The sequence below is a fragment of the Chiloscyllium punctatum genome, chromosome 9 (genome assembly GCF_047496795.1).
Source record: "Chiloscyllium punctatum isolate Juve2018m chromosome 9, sChiPun1.3, whole genome shotgun sequence".
NCBI classification, from domain to species: domain Eukaryota; kingdom Metazoa; phylum Chordata; class Chondrichthyes; order Orectolobiformes; family Hemiscylliidae; genus Chiloscyllium; species Chiloscyllium punctatum.
The window spans coordinates 39,180,966-39,197,741 of NC_092747.1; the positions used below are offsets into that span (position 1 = coordinate 39,180,966).

Sequence of the window (16,776 nt, forward strand, 5' to 3'; positions counted from 1 at the left end):
TCAGGGAAGAGATAAGAAGATTGACTCTTACTATTCTTGGAACAACTAGAGATGAGAAAAACTAGCTTGCCTGTGTCTCCGACCTCACAATAATATTGGTTTTAGAAGTGCATTAAACGTGGCATACAAGGTGAAAGGGTCACTACTTCAAAGTCAATGTAGGACAATGAGCACATTCATAAAAAGACAAGTTCTGAATTAATTTCAGAAAGCTTTCTTTTAAAGGAACTTTAAATGGAATTCTTCAGGGATTGTCAAGGAGAATTGTGCAGTTCCTTAACGGACCAACAATTTACCTTAAAAACATAATACTCCTAACAGAGGAGTAAACCTTGGCTCAGTCATATAGCGTCCCACCTCTAAGTCAGAATCATGGTTTAAGACCACGTGGTGGGGTATTAGATCTCAGATATCTAGGCAGTGAAGAGTAGATCTGGAACTGAGTATTTATACGCTTACAAGATTTCATTTGCAAATGCACACATATTGTGCACCTCAAACCCAACAACTGCAGTTATAGCCTGTTCTTACATACATGAGTACAAATGAGATCCAAGTTCAGTTCAGTTCCCAAGTACTACCAATTCACAGCTAATGGGCGTTTAACATTGGCAGCTTGGTTAAATAGAGACAAAAGGTTTGGTCTTTGCATATTGGGATCATATATTGTGGGGCTGTTGTGTTTGATGGAGAATGGTAGCCAATGCCCCCACCATTATACCTTGTTAAATCCCTTTGTTAAGTTCATGAGATAGCCACATAAAAAGAAACAACTCACAGCATGAACTACTGATTGTAAAATTGCTGATTGCAACAGGAAAGAAGAAGCTAACCTTCATTATTTGAACTTTTTGAAATCAATTAGTGCAATTAAAATGACAACTTTAAGAAATAAAGTACAGAAAATTACTTCAAACCAAGAATTAATAGTCTGGAACTTAAAGGAATGCTGAGTTGAGCACTGTAGAAGGAGAAACACTGAAACATTTAAGAAGAATGTCTTGGAGAATGTAGCCAAAGGAGATGAAAGTCTTAATGCCAATCATAATGAGAAGTGAAGGTGAATGTCCAAAACGTTGGAGTCAGAGATACTGCAGTATTCAGAATCCCATGATACAAAGTTCCAAACCTCTTCTGGGTGGTTGAAATGGAAGGATTCACAATGATCTGGTTGAATCCAGTGACACGTCATCTTAGGTCTCTCTAAGCAGATGAACTAAGATGGTCTAAATGGCTACTCATCTGTCCTAATGTTATGATCATGTCTGTTAGCAGTGTTTGGCCCTTGAAATGAGCAAATAGCATAAGGTTTATATACCACCTTCCCATGGCTATCCAGTTATTTCAAGTTCACTTAATAAAGTCATAAGGGATAGAACCAGGCCCTTCAATTCACCTATCTGACATCCCTATCTGACCAAGTCCCATCTGCCAGCATTTGGCCCATATCCCTCTAAAGGTTTCCTATACATATACCCATCCCAATGCCTTTTAAATGTTCTAATACTACCCACCTCCACGATTTCCTCTGGCAGCTCATCCATACATGCACCACTCTCTGCATGAAAATGTTATGCCCTTAGTTGATATTTTGTTTGTGTTGACCACACAAAAAAAATCCTAATCCATTTTCTCTTTGCCTTTGCAATTTGTCCCTCACTTTGTCAGTGCTGACATATAGGAATAACCCGTTGAGTAGATAAGCAGTCTTTGTTCCTATCGTAATATCCTCTATTTGAAATAACACATACAGGTCAACAGAGTTAATGTTTCAAATAAAAATTAATAACAATTTAAAGAATAAAAAGGCACACTAATCCTCTGAAGACTGAAGCACATGCTGCAGTTAAAAAGGCACATGTTTTAGTTATTTCCAGTTCCAGTTTTTCCAGTTAACTGGCAAAAAAAATTAACTCTCAGGAACTTGAAACCAAGCATCAAGGGCCCTCGATGGAGGAATAACACACAAAGAAATTCATGCTGAATTCAATGTCAAACATAATACACTGAATGATTGAACAAAGGCAATGAAAAAAAATCAAAGACGATAACGTAAAATGGAATATTAACACTAAAAAGATGCAACTTGTAAAATAAAATCCATGATTGGAAGGGGGTGCTCTTCACTTGGTATAACAATACAGTTAAAGGTGACCCAAGCATTGCATTGACAAAAGAAGATTTTATGGAGAAAACTGAAAGCTTTGGAATGTAAATGGATAGAGATGACTTTACCCTTAGCAATGGCTGGGGGTTTCGCAGTTTAAGTCATGGCACAACCACATTTACAACTCGCTTTGTGGGCAAGGTTCACCTGTAGATACTTCACATTTGGATGGCTGACATCGGCATAATCAAGAACCTATTCAAGAATGTAATGCCACAATTATCTTTAATGCAGACAAAACTGCCCACTTTTACAAATGCACACCGGATAAAACCTACTGTGCCAAGGGCTAAGCTGTAGTTGGTGTTAAAGCAACTAAATGATGGGCTGTCACTTATGGTTGCCACAAACATATCCAGACCTATAAAACATGGTGGTTACTCATTAGCAAGTTCAAAGAGCCAAGGTACTTGAACCACATCAGCAGTGTGCCAGTCAGCTACGAAGCAAACCAAAAGGCCTAGAGCTGACAACAACAATTTTTGTTGACAACAACACTACTATTATAGGACAAGCCAAACAGAGAATAGCCAGGGAATTCCTAGAGGCATGGCACTCATCCACAGATTCAATCAGTAAGCACATCGACCTGGACCCAATATACCGACCACTGCAGCGGACAGCTGGAACTGACAACCGGAAGTGGCAGATTCAAACCACAATAAATGCTGGAGGAAAGATCACAAAAGCGCTTCATAGGAGGCTCCCAAGCACTGAGGATGTCACCTAGACAGGGGACGAAACGTCTGCAACACAAATTCCCAGCTCGGCGAACAGAACCACAACAACAAGCATCCAAGCCACAAATCTTCTCACAAACTTTGAACAATAATTTTTACTTTGCGGGTTCAACAACTTGAATGTTGTATGCACTTTCAAAAACACAGAATGCCATTACTTAAAGATAACTCTGTTACCCATCCTAGTGTCAAAGGACTAAAAGCTTTCTCTCCCACTCAATTCAACTTTAATTACTCAGTGATGGTCCAATGTATCATTAGAAATTGCAAATGCTTTTGCTGCATGATGCTTGTCCATATAAAAATCATCTGTGAAAATGAAAAATTGGTAAAAACTTAATTGTAGATTTGATTCAAGTAATAAATATCCTGAAGAAAGTCTGGGATATGGTAAAGCAGCAAGCAGCGAACAATCCAGAATGGTTTGCTGCATGCAATCTTATTTGAAGCTAATGCTAACAGCTTCAATGGATTTTCACCATGTGACATCATTACTCTCTTCTCAAAATTAGGATCAGAAAAGGAAGAATTTTTGACAGCCGCATTTTTTATTAGATTAGATTACATTACATTACAGTGTGGAAACAGGCCCTTCGGCCCAACAAGTCCACTCCGACCCGCTGAAGTGCAATCCATCCATACCCCTACATTTACCCCTTACCTAACACTATGGGCAATTTAGCATGGCCAATTCACCTGACCTGTACATCTTTGGACTGTGGGAGGAAACCGGAGCACCCGGAGGAAACCCACGCAGACACGGGGAGAACATGCAAACTCCACAGAGTCAGTCGCCTGAGGCGGGAATTGAACCCAGGTCTCTGGCGCTGTGAGGCAACAGTGCTAACCACTGTGCCACCGTTGGCAATTTCCCATATACCAACAGACCACCGCCTTCTTGGATTGGTAAGCAACAACCTGTTTATGTCAACAAAGTTTACGTAGGCCCTGAGATGTTTGTATAAATGGATAATATTGTAGTACTTGCAACTAGTGTTGGCAATTTCACATTGTACATGATGAACTATTAATAAATGATAGCCTTACCAGAGATGCCATAACCCAAGCAAAAATAACTTTAGAAAACTTCTGATCCCTGCATCAGTGATTGGGAATTAGTGAATTTTGAATGAGAAAGGGATTTGCCACTAGCTACTCTGGCCATAAACTGTCAAATAGACAGCACCCACTGTCTGTTTAGGATAATTATTATACCATAGTGTTATTGTGGTTTATATTACCATTTCAAATTCTCATTATTAGGTTTGCATCATGCTAGGATTTTTTTGCAGAAAATGCACAGCAATGAAGTAATGTCAATTCCAGCATTGCATTGAAACAGAAATCTCTAGAGTTACTGAACATTTTGCACAGATTGTTTTCTGTATACTCACCAAACCATTGCCTCTTCTCTGTCTCTCTTCTTCTTTTAGACTAACATTAAAGAGCTCATCTAAGATGCTTATCACCTGGATAAAGTAAGGCAACTCCAGTGGCATGCAAAATTCACAGCAATACTGTATACAAAAGAAAAGACTTTCACATGACACCTCTGGGAGCCAACATTGTAATGAGCTTGCTTAAACACGGTGGCATTGATTATTTCTTTTCTAATGCACCATATCCACAACTGCAAGAATAGTAAAGAAACTGATGACAATCATAGTCAACAGATGGTAAAAATTATCACTATTTCTGTGTGGGGGTATTTTGTTAATATTAGATTACAATCCACCCTTTACCTAATGATCTATCCACATTCAAATGTACTTCTGACAGCAGTGATGGATAAGATTTGCCTTCAATAATAGATGTGAAGAATCTCAGATGAATGAGTCTCGATGGACAAAGTGCAACTGCACTGCAGAATATCATTCTATAGTTTCTCAGGCCTGAATGTGAATCCAGTTCACTGGATACAGCCTTCATGCTCTGATGTCTGACCAGCTAAATTAAAATCAGTCCAGGCAGATTCAATTCGGTTCCCAGCAGACACAAGTCCGCAACATAAAACAGCCTACAATTCAGCTCTGATTAATTAAGCTCACTCAAAAAGGCCAAAAATCTGTTGTTGCCGGGAACAGAAAATAGATAAATGTCACAGTTTTGAAACAGGTGATGGGTACTCCTGAAGTCAGGGATAACCCTCGCAATACCAACGATTGAAGATATCTGCCCTACATTACATGCCCTAGAGTCTCATACATTTATACAACGAATTGAAAATAATCAATATTGTGACAATACAGGAAGACCTTTATCTAAGTCACGTCGCCACCTCCCCCATAATTCCCTGGATTGAAAACATTTGACATAATGCAAGAACCACTTGACAGAATGCAAAATCTTACATTGCTCTAGCAACTTTGACAAAGAAGAATAAATCTCTTTAAATCTGAGGACTTTGCAAAGTACAACTGAGTCACTATGTATAACGAAGCCTGTTATAAATAGGAAGGTTCCAATCCCATCACATAAAATGAGGAACCAGTTATTCTTCTTTTAACGCTACTGTTAAAAACAGATGCATTGGTTAGATAAACACCCTGTCCTGAACTAAGTATCCTTTCCACCCACGAGATTAGGTTTTAACATGTCACCCAAATAGCAGCATTTCTGGCACTGTACCAATGCCTTACTATCACACTGAAATATTATTACAGTCGGTTCTGATAATGCGATAGTTCTGTTCTTGTGCAATCTTGCGTTATAAGAAAATCATGCAATAGCCACGTCATTTAAACTAATGGGGCCGGAATCGCATTATAGCCAATACAGATAAGGAAAGCTCATGTTCTACAAATAATGGTCTAAATTCTTCAACCACATTAAAGCCAATTTGCATTGAACAAACACGTGTTACAGCAGAACCAACTGTAGTCATTTGGTAGAATCTGAGCATCCTTGAAAAAAAAAACATTTTTTGAGGTTTTACATCTTGCACTCAGCCAGCGAATTCACACCATAAGAATGGCCGCGATAAAGGAGAAACTAGCTAAATAAGGTCAGGTCAATTGTACAATGTATGAGTTGATGCTGAAAGAGGGTGCATTAAACCATTCTGAGAAAAATGACATTTGCACTGCTATTGTGCAAACTCCTGGGAAGCCCCAAGACCTTCTTGTTCCTGAGTGCCCAGTCTCAGATCATCCTGGAAGGATAAGGTATCTCACAAGTTTGAACAACATCTGAAGCTCACTGTAACACACACTGTTATTATGCTGTCGCAACACATTACTAAAGGATGCTGCTGTGAAGAAGACATCACAATACCTAACACACGTAACCTTCAGCATATGATAAATGGATTTCAGTGCCAGAGTGATGCCAGGGCTGCACATGCTAATGACTAGAGGATCATCCCTTTAGCTGTTCACAATGACAAAGTACTTGTTACAACCAGCCCATACTTGTAAAAAGCAATGCAGTGTCGAAATTAAATGTGATTCTGCAACTAGGCAACATTTGCTGGATAATCCTGAGTTTGCAAGGAATTACACAGATAACGAATTTAGGATTATCAGTTGAGCCCACAGTATGGTGGTGCACTTGTATATACTAGAAGTTATTGATACCCAGGGATCTGCTCCTTGCAGACATCAAGAACATGTACACACACTGTGCAATCTGGACTCAACTAAAAAGTCATAGCCAATCAAGGGTTTATTCCTCAGGATAGTGCCCTAATGAATCAATATCAACCTGTCTGATCTTAAAATTTAAACAAAGTTTGACTATTAACTGTCAATCAGCATTATTGGGTGCATTCTCAAAGGAACAGGTCCCTATGTATCAATAACTTCTAGTATATACAAGTTTACCATACTGTGGGCTCAACTGATAAGCCTAAATTCGCTGTCTGTGTAATTCCTTGCAAACTCAAAATTATCCAGCAAATGTTGCCCAGTTGCAGAATCACATTTAATGTTTGACACTGCGTTGCTCTTTGCAAGTATGGGCTGGTTGTAACAAATACTTTGGCATTGTGAACAGATAAAGGGATGATCCTCCAGTCATCAGAGTCCACTTGCCAAATAATCCTTTCATGAAATATGAATGTTGTTTTCTGTTAAATTCGTACTCTTTTGAATCATTCTAATAAGTGCAAGATGTAAAGCTTTGACAAAATATATTCTTTTCAGCAATACTCAAGAAATATCAATTATTAATTGCATATCTCAATTGAGTGTGAATTATATTCAGATAATTCAGATTAATTGGGACTCATCTGCATTCAATATAATATATTGTCTATAACGTGACAATTGTATTCCTCTGCAACTTCATGCTATGGAAAACCACTAAAGAAAAATACGCTGTAGAAGATCGCTAACAGAAAATCACTATACCTATTCAGTAGAAACTTTGTGTTATCCATACAATGTCCACAATTGGTCAATCGTGTTATAGCCAATCTGTGCTGATGAAACATGCTTTTATAGCAGAATGACCTGTATATAAATACAGTTAGAAACAAAATATGCGTCTATGTAAAAAAAAAGTTTACTAATGTATAACAACTAGCCTCCAGTGGTCTATTACTAACTGTATGAGATCTAATGTTAATGTGCCTAATAATCAATTTGGGCTTGAACCCATGACTCTCGGACTCAGAAAAAAAGTTCAGACCTACAAATAGGCTGAGCTGAAACAAATAAACACTGAGACTTGCTTTCTGATAGGACATCTGAGAGGGAATTAACTACATGGTGATGCACAAATTGAACCACCTTCCACAGCCTAAAGAGAACATTGCTCTGTTAAAAGACAAAAACAGATATTACTGGGAAAACTCAGCAGGTCTGGCAGTGTCTGTCAATAGAAAACAGACTTAATGTTTTGGACTTATGACCCTCTTTCACAACCTGTTAATGTCCTGTCCAATTTCAATCTTCTTTGGAATCTCTTTGCTGATTTTTCAATTCCTCTGTTCCTTTATTCCCACTTAGAAGGCTTAATGTTCTGCTCCAGGACTTAGTGAGGTAAAATGCTGAAAAGGTGTTTAATTAGTCTGGGTAGTATCCATATTTATCACGACACAAGAGCAAGGGCATTGGATAGGGGCATACTTGGGGAGGTGGGGGTGGGGAAGCTTGGCTTTATTTCTAAGCCCAAACATCCCCTCTCTCTGGGACTCCTAGTTTGATCTTCTGTGGCACTGCCAAGCATAGGAATTGCCTCATTGGCAAAAGATATTCCTCAGGAGAGGAAGCATGATACCAACAGCAACTCCAACACTGTTTCTCTCCTCACAGATAATGCAAGACCTGCTGAGATTTTCCAGCACTTTCTGTTTTTATTAAAGAGCAGATCCATCTGGTTTGCCTTTTTACCAATTTAGTAGTCATATTTCTGACAATTTAATTTGCAACAGAATACATTCAGAATAAAAATAAACTTGGAGTACAGTACCAAAGAAAAATAAATATAATGTATCCACATCTATGTCTGTGGAATCACACGTAGATGTAGGCAACATTTCTGAAAAATGTACTAACAATAAAAATAATAAACTTTCATTTATCCCCTCAAAGCACCTACATTCAAGAGATGCAAGGGTATAAAACACATCTGACTTGCATCTATTTAAAAGCATGCAATTCTTTTGATGGGTACAGAGTAAATAACAGTCCTTTTCATTGAATCCCTACAGTGTGGAAGCAGACCATTCAGTCCACACTAACCCACTGAAGAGTATCCCAATCCTATCCCTGTAATCCCACATCTCCCATAGATAAACCACTTCGCCTGCACACCCCTGGATACTGCAGGCAATTTAGAATGGCCAATCCACCTAACCTGCACAACTTTGTACTGTGGGAGGAAACTGGAGGAGTCAGAGGAAACCGGAGCAGCAAGGGGAAACCCACACAGACACAGGGAGAATGTATAAATTCCACACAGATAGTCACCCAAGGCTGGAATTGAACTAGTGCTGAGAGTGAGGAGTGCTAACCACTATGCCGCACCATTTTGAAATAACGTTATTCGTGGGTGGTTTTCACTTTTGTCAACTGTCCAGAACTTTTATCAGTTGCTAAAGAATGCCTGGAGCACGTAAAACTGATGCGTTCTTTCAGCTATAGACTGGAATGATTTTGTCCTACTCCAATTATTTTTCTTCCTCCATATCCAAAACCTGAGTTCAATGAGACTAATCAGTTCAACTAATGAAATTAAAACCAAGAACAAGTGGAATAAGTGGTAGTCTAATTGATGTCCTGAAATAAATTCACATAAACATAAGCAATTATAAAATATGCTATTCAAGCAAATATTCTGCATCATCAGAGAAGCTGACATTTATTAATAGGTTAAACTATGAACTTTCAGGTGAATTTTTGCCAAGTAAGAGATGTTCACATTGGATCAGACATTTCTGCTGAATATACGATTTGTTATTGTTCCAACAATCAATGCAACAAAATTCACAAAACAAAATTTACATTTTCCTTTCAGCAGAAATAGAGGGTTGTCACGGTTCAGAGAAAAGTATTAGAGAAACTAGGAGAAAACTAGAAGCTATGAAAAGGGATGGTAGATTTTTCTGGATGGAATAGCTAGAAGGTAAAAAATAACCATTTACTTTGGGTTAAATGCACCTGCAACTGAAAGATCTTGCACTTACAAGCAATCAATATGATTAATAGGCAGCACAAAACCAGAACATTGCTGAACTAAAAAAAAAGCCAAGCAATCAAACCTTGAACTCACCAGGACAGAATGACAAGAAAACTAAATCTCAAAAGGAATAATCACTTATACCAGAGGGAATGCACCACGCAATGGTTGTCTTTGAAAGTTTTGTTTGGTTGAAAAAGGCACAATACACAGACATGTTCTTTCTGTCTGCATAAAAATGTTATATTTACATGACTTCTAGCGTGCACGGGTGAGACACACTGAAAGTCTGACAGATAATCTTCAATTAATTGTCAATGTAATTCTTAGTGCAATCAATATTGATTAGCATATGTTGCTAGTCACAGAGTCACAGCTAATATTGGCAACTACGTTCGGATGTTTTTTGCAAGCCTGGTCAGATTGAATCAGGTCAGTACTGTGCCTGTTGCAAACAGTTGAACCGACATGTTAATTGATGCACTCATTTACAAACATTAGAAGGTATGTGTTATCAGACAGAGAGCCCTGTCATTTGCAAACAGCAAGTACATAGTGATTCATAGCGATGTTTCAAATGAAGTGGTGGTAGGATGTATTTGTTTGGAAACTAACATGGCATTTGCAGTGAACAGGAAAAGGGACAGAGAAATGTATGGGTCAGGGCAGGGCATAACTTCTACCAGCCTTTTACCAACTTTCACACCTTTTACCAGTCCAGGAATTTCTGATAGAACATAGAACATAAAAAAGCCCAGCACAGAACAGGCCCTAAGGCCCACAATGTTGTGCCGAGACTTAATCCTAATATTAAATATAGTAACTTAACCCCTCAACTCACTGCTATCCATGTGCATGTCCAGCAGTCGCTTAAATATCCCCAATGACTTCGCTTCCACCACCACAGCTGGCAACGCATTCCATGCATTCACAACTCTCTGCGGAAAGAACCCACCTCTGACATCTCTTTTATACCTTCCTCCTAATATCTTCAAACTATGACTTCTCATACCAGTCAATCCTGCACTGGGGAAAAGTCACTGGATATTGGCTCTATCTATTCTTCTCATTATTTTGTACACCTCAATCAGGTCTCCTCTCTTCCTCCTTCTCTCCAGAGAGAAAAGTCCGAGCTTATTCAATCTTTCTTCACAAGGCAGGCCCTCAAGTCCAGGCAGCATCCTAGTAAACCTTCTTTGCACCCTCTCCAAAGCCTCTGTAGCTTTCCTATAGGAGGGCAACCAGAACTGGACACAATATTCCAAGTGTGGTCTCACCATGGACTTGTAGAGCTGCAGCAAAACCTCGCGGCTCTTAAACTCGATCCCCCTGTTAATGAAAGCCAAAACACCATATGCCTTCTTAACAACCCTATCCACTTGGGTGGCAACTTTGAGGGATCTATGTACTTGCACACCCAGATCCCTCTGTTCCTCCACACTGCCAAGAATCCTGTCTTTAATCCTAAAGTCACCATTCGAGTTCAACCTTCCAAAATTCATCACTTCGCATTTATCCAGGTTGAACTCCATCTGTCATTTCTCAGCCCAACTCTGCATCCTGTCTATGACATGCAGCAGCCCGCAATAGCCCTCTGTACTATCGATGGCACCTCCAATCTTTGTTTCATCTGCAAATTTACTAACCCACACCTTAACCTCCTCAACCACATCATTTATAAAAACTACAAAGAGCAGAGGCCCAAAAACAGAGTCCTGCGGGACCCCACTCAACACTGTCCTCCAGGCAGAATACTTTCCATCTACAACTACTCTCTGCCTTCTGTCAGCCAGCCAATTCTGGATCCAGATAGCCAAATCTCCCTGTATCCCATAGCTCCTGACTTTATGAATGAGCCTACCATGGGGAACCCTATCAAATACCTTGCTGAAATCCATATACACCACATCCACTGCTTGACTGTCGTTGACCTGTCTTGACACCTCCTCATAGAACTTAATAAGATTTGTGAGGCATGACCTGTCCCTCACAAAGCCATGCTGACTGCCTTTAATCACAGTATGCTTTGCCAAATAGTCATAAATCCTATCCCTCTGAATTCTTTCCACAACTTTGCTGACCACAGACGTGAGACTGACTGGTCTGTAATTGCCAGGGATTTCCCTATTACCCTTCTTGAAAAGAGGAACAACATTTGCCTCCTTTCAATCCTCCGGTACAACTCCTGTGGAGAGTGAGGAGGCAAATATCCTCACCAGCGGCTTAGCAACCTCCTTTCTCGCTTCCCGGAGCAGCCTAGGATAAATCTGGTCTGGCCCTGGGGACTTATCAATCTTAATGTTTTCCAAAATTTCTAGCACATCAACTTCATCAATATTGATCTGGTCAAGACTGTATCCCAGCTCCTCTAAGTTTTCATTTACAACAAGTTCCCTTTCCTTGGTGAAAACCAAAGCAAAAAACTCATTTAGGGCTTCCTCTATCTGCTCAGACTCTATGCACAAGTTCCCTCCACTATCCCTGACCGGTCCTACCTTCTCCCTGAGCATTCTCTTATTCCTCACGTATGAATAAAACACTTTGGGTTCTCCCTACTTCATCTTGCCAAGCCTTTTTCGTGCCCCCTCTTGGCTCTCCTCAGTCCATATCTGAGCTCCTTTCTAGCAAGCCTGTAATCCTGTAAAGCTGTGCTAGATACTTGCTTCCTCCACCCTATGTAAGCTGCCTTCTTCCTTTTGATGAGTAGTTCCTCTGTTCTCGTCATCCAAGGTTCCTTAACCTTACCCCTTCTTACCTGTCTCAGAGGAACAAATTTGTGCATCACTCACAACAACTGCTCCTTAAATAATTTCCACATGTCTGCTGTGTCCTTTCTGTGGAACAATTGCTCCCAGTCTGTACTTCCCAACTCCTGTCTGATAGCATCATAATTTCCTTTTCCCCAATTAAGTATCTTCCCTCAGTAACTGCTCCTTTCACTCTCCAAGGCTATGCTAAATGTGAGGCAGTTGTGATCACTTTCACCAAAGTGCTCTCCCACAGCGAGATCTGACACCTGCCCTGGCTCGTTGCCGAGCAACAAATCCAAAATGGCCTCTCCCCTTGTCGGTCTGTCTACATACTGAGTAAGGAAACCCTCCTGAACACACCTGACAAAAATGGCTCCATCCAAACCATCTGCACTTAGGAAGTTCCAGTCGATATTGGCAAAGTTGAAAGCACCCATAACCACAACGTGCTACTTTTGCAATTTTCCAGAATCTTCCTGTCTATGAGATCTTCAATCTCTCTATTGCTATTGGGTGGTCTGTAGAAAATCCCCACCCAGGACCGATAGGCCAGGTGTCTCTGGGAGCCAGCATGACAAAATTCTATTCAACTTCAGGGTGAGTTGAAAAAGCACCAGCCCTCCCAGACAATGGAAACAGCTGCAACAGACTCAAGAGGCAGACTCATCTGACATGCTTTAACAGAGAGTACTAATATCAGGCCACCAAAGGTCTCCTTTCTCTCACTAAACTATGAGAAACAAAGCATTATTCCTCAGAGATAGACATCACATCCAAACATTAAGTGTCAACATCAGCATATTACGTATTATCCATTGTCATAGCAGGGAACGAAGCAAGATTAATAATGACAAATTACTTTGGTTCTGTTAATATAGCAAACCTTTACGTGGATGCGATTTTTCTTTTCTCACCAAATTGTGCCATTTTGTCTGCATATTATCAAAATGGCTAGGGCCTGAGATATAAATTGATATTACAAACTATGAGTTTGTTGAGATGGAGATAGCATTTCCCTCCATGCTTCCAAATCCAGGAACGATTGACTCATCGTCATGGGGCCATTAGCAGCTGAACCCGGGAAAGATTGAAGGCTTCTGTAACAGCTGATACACGATATCACTGTGCTATCTTCTCTGGACAAACAACCTCTAGGACATAAAAATCAGTCCCTGGGAAAGAACTCTGGTTACTAGCAATGCATAGATGAACAGAGTCAGAAAAATCTTAAAGAGTAAATAAAGTATTCTTTAGTTCGATGAGACATAATATGCAAGAAGCATATTTTGGAGAAACAGGGTACTTTTGAGCCAATAATTTCCAAAGCTTTCCACCACTGGGGGTTTGCCCATCTCCTGCCTGGATCTGCTATAAACTAAATAATCAATACCATTGTTAATTAGTATCACAATTATCACTATGACATGTTTCTGCCAAGATGACTGGTACTCAAACAAAATGGACCACCTGGCTCTTTCATTGTCGAGCAATTCTTACATTTTTATACTGCTCTGCATACTTAACAATTCTGTTGACAATCATTCCACATGATCTCCCTCTCCCCACAACTCCTACTAAACCTGATGACTAACCTTCTTAGATCTCTCGTGAAATTGAGGCATGTTTACAGATGTTGCTGCAGCTCCCTCCTCCTCCAGCTTCCCTGCAACATGTAGAATGTCTCTCAGGTCATCATAGGGCTCTGTGTTCCATCCCCTTTCAACTCGTCCTCTACACATCTCTCCCATTTGATGACGTGACTCGGATCTTCTTGCAAGAGTGAAGATGAATGAAGACATGAATGAGCGGTCATCAGTGTTGTCAGCAGTAGAGTAGACAATAGTCATGATTTTCAGTGGTGTTCTGCAGTATATCTTAGAGGATTAAGGAGCATTGACTCACAGCCACAGCACACACTTCCTTCCACCTGTTTCAGGCTCTCGCAAGTACCAGCCTCTTCTCCACTCTCAGTTTTGGGTCAGCACCCTTTGAACATCTTGGACAAATTAGATGATCACATTCTCTACTCTTGCTCCAGTAATTCTAGTTCCTCTGCCAAAAACCTCCTTTGGCATCATATTTGCAGGTAGACCTTTAAATCGATAATTTTTATTTTTGCTCAACTCACAACACACATGTTCCAAAATCTCTTGGCAGATCTGGTCCTATGCTGATTGCATCCTGCATTTATCCTGACGACATTATTAATTTGTTTTTCTGATGGGCTCATCCATCTCTGATTTCTGTAGACTTCAGTTCTGTTCTGTATGCTTATACCATTAGAACAGTGACCCAGGAATTTCCAGATTGTTACACCAGACTTAACAGACTCCACTGGAATCCCCCAGGTTTCCTGAGATTTAGCTACATAGTAACTTCGAAAAAGAAGCTCCTAGACTACTGTCAGCTTTGGTTTGCTTGTAGCATTCTTGCCTTTGAATTTAAAAGTCATAGGCTCAAGACCCACTGCAGAAATAAGAGTATAATTTAGACTGACATTTCTTTGGACTACTAATGCTTTACTGCTTTGTCCAAAGAGCTGCCACTTAGATGAGGTAGTTAACCATACGTCAAGGGTGATGTGTCGGTCAATATTTTTCACTCCGCTCACACCACTGAAAAAGATTATCTGGTGAATTGTGTATTTGGAGTTATGAAAAAACACCACAAAATTCTATTTTTTTACCTCATTTTCTGTCTGAAGAATCTCTGGTTACTAATAATTAACTTTCTTTGAATGCATGGTCTCACTGGCTGTCAGTTTGTTTTTGCCCTGGGAGTGTTGCTATTTTTAGGTTTCCATCTTTTGGACATAGATTGTTTAGGTCCAGGTTTTGCTTCAATGTGTGAGCACAGCTTGAAATTGGGTGTTGATTTTTGTTTGAATGCTCCTTCAGGTTGGCATGTTCTTATCAATGCCTAAATTTGGGAAGCCTTGACAAGATTTATGTCTGAGTTGTGGGGTGAGAGGTATTAAGCTCCCATAGAGAATAGGGACAATGTTAACTGCTTTGTTTAATCTGCATTTGACTCTTGAGTTCCAGCCTATCTTTTAACCTTCTCTTTCCTGTACTGAAGCATTTCAGTCCATGTGTATTTGTACTTTGCTTTTAATCTTTTACCTGTTCTGTTTGCAATTAGTGGTTCTTGTCTTACAAGTTGGTGTGAGAAAGATTAACGTTATCATTTCAGCAAATTCTTTCATACTTCTGGCAGCCAGAATACACTGTCCGGTTTCAGTACAAGCCAAACAAACATTGAGCCTTCCAAGTCCTTACAACTTGAGTCTGTAAAACAGTTTCTCCTGCTCCTTAAACTGTTGACTTATAAATATATATTCAAAATCTCTTCTTCCAAACTCCCTGATCACTGCAAACTGTCTGGTTCTACTTAGTCTGCCCCACCCTTTGACATGTTAAGCAGTTTTATTAAATCAAGTTTTCCTGTGTATTTACATTTCCTCATAGCAATGAGTTGTATTTGTAATCTCTTCATTCCATTAACAACATTACTACACTATAGACCCTCAAATTGTCGTATTTTAATATCACGTACAAATTATATTAAATTATGATTTAAGGTTCTACATAGACTCACCAATAGATCTCTTTTTTCATACTCAAGACCTCTTGACAGAAAATTCAGTATTCCAAGAAGGTTTAAATAGCTTTGGTCACTCAAGGTCCTCCTTTAATGTGGTTTTCTCCCATTCATAGGATAATAGTTACATCAATTCTATTTAACTGCAATATATTGTATTATTTCACTGTTGCTGGGTCAAAATCTTTGAATTTCCTTCCTAGCCGCATTGTGGGTCTACCTACAGCATGTGCACTGCAGCAAGTCAAGTAGACAGCTCACCACGACCTTCTCAAGGGTAACGAGGGGTAGGCAATAAAGGCTGGCCCAGACAGCAATGTCCACATTCTACAAGTGAATAAAAGAAATCCTTACACTGACTGACATCAAGTTCAACTGCCAATTTTGTTTTTGCCCGATTCACCATCTTGCCACTATGCCTTTGCAACTTCTTTTGCCCCCTAAAACTATTCACTGTCTCTCTTATTTTAATATCAACAAATTTGGACACCAGTCCCTAGCCTTAAATCCACATTATGTACATAAACAATGTGCAAAAGCAATCTCAGATCAGAACCATTTGGGATGCTACTATTCCCTAAGTATTATGAATACATTTCCTCAAATCATACTCTCTGCCTTCTCCCTTCTGACAAGTTTTTAATCCAATTTCCCATTCACTTTGCTCCTCTGATGCCACAGCCTTTACAGTCTTCAACAGATTTCTATGAAATATCTTGACAAAGGCTTTCTGCACATCTAGAGATACAACAGCCACCCACATATGTAACATTCATTGTGTTTCTCCTATCCATCATAGTAAATACTTTTTCCTTTAGGTAACCCTGTCATATAACCTTATGATATGTAACAGTACTCCTAGCACTACTTATGAGTGCAATGCCTTTGGGAAAAGGGC

The 16,776-nt window shown here is 39.7% G+C and overlaps 1 protein-coding gene across 5 annotated transcripts in view; it reads right to left on the reverse strand.

The window, feature by feature from the left end:
- Positions 1-16,776, reverse strand: part of LOC140481308 (microtubule-associated tumor suppressor candidate 2-like) — a 452,512-nt gene that overhangs the window by 365,276 nt on the left and 70,460 nt on the right. The window lies entirely within an intron of this gene.